This window comes from Sinocyclocheilus anshuiensis, unplaced genomic scaffold (genome assembly GCF_001515605.1).
Source record: "Sinocyclocheilus anshuiensis isolate Anshui unplaced genomic scaffold, SAMN03320099.WGS_v1.1 scaffold1065, whole genome shotgun sequence".
Taxonomy (NCBI): Eukaryota; Metazoa; Chordata; class Actinopteri; order Cypriniformes; family Cyprinidae; genus Sinocyclocheilus; species Sinocyclocheilus anshuiensis.
This window is the reverse complement of record NW_015555804.1, coordinates 1057967-1059042: the sequence shown is the minus strand read 5'-3', so window position 1 is coordinate 1059042 and position 1076 is coordinate 1057967.

The window sequence follows — 1076 nt, the reverse complement described above, 5'->3', positions numbered from 1 at the left end:
CTCCTCGCTCCTTCATTCCCGTGTTCCTCATGTGTGTGAACCGTGACAGAACGACTGAACAGAACAGTAAGCGGCGCTCCTTCTTCCGTGTTTTGTTAAGTTTGCCGGCCACACCGAAGTGTGCTGCCCGCGCCATAGTCAAGGCAGCCGGCCGTGGCTCTCTCCAGCTGCCGGCCGCGCCAAAGACTAGCCTACCGGCCGCCCAGATGTAAGCTTACCAGCCACGATAAGTCAAGTTCGCCGGCCCCGCATATGGCAAGCCCCCTGGACATTAATGTGGCGCCAACTGTGAAGCGTGCCGGCCGCGCCGTTGTCATGTCCGCCAGCTGCGGCTCACCTCAGCCCGCTGGCCGCGCCGAAGACAAGCCTGCCGACCGTTCGGAAGACCCAGCGCATTGGCCGCGCCGTTGTCCTGCCCACCGCTGACCAGGCCGATGGCAGGCCTGTCAGCCGGGGCTATCTCCAGCCCGCTGGCCACGCATGTGGCAAGCCCACCGGACATTAATGTGGCAAGCCCGCCATGTGTGCACTGAATTTATTTAATACACGAGTTTCACAATTTGAGTTGAATTACTGAAATAAATGATTTTTTCCACAACATTCTAATTTATTGAGATGCACCTGTATATTGCTCAGGTTGACAACACTGATGTTTTTCTATAGTTTTTCCAGTAGATTTAATGTGGTCAAAGGTATTTTGAAGACAGATTGAATACAGTGTACAGTCAACACAGTGTCATCCAAACATGAACTGGAAGGGAAAACAAGCCACAATCAAACATCTCATCCAAATGTTGCTCAGCTCTGATGCAAATTAGTAATTTGCTTACTTTATTCTTCAAGTATTTTTCCCACAAAATGCAGAGCACAGACATGTCATTCTGATTGATACCAGTAGCCAACTATTTGTATGACTAATAACCAGTTTGATGACAAAATTATAAATATGTATTGTTTGGTCTGTTAAAAACAGTTAAAGGGGTCATATGATGCTGCTAAAAAGAACATTATTTTGTGTATTTGGTGTAATGAAATGTGTTTATGCGGTTTAAGGTTCAAAAAACACATTATTTTCC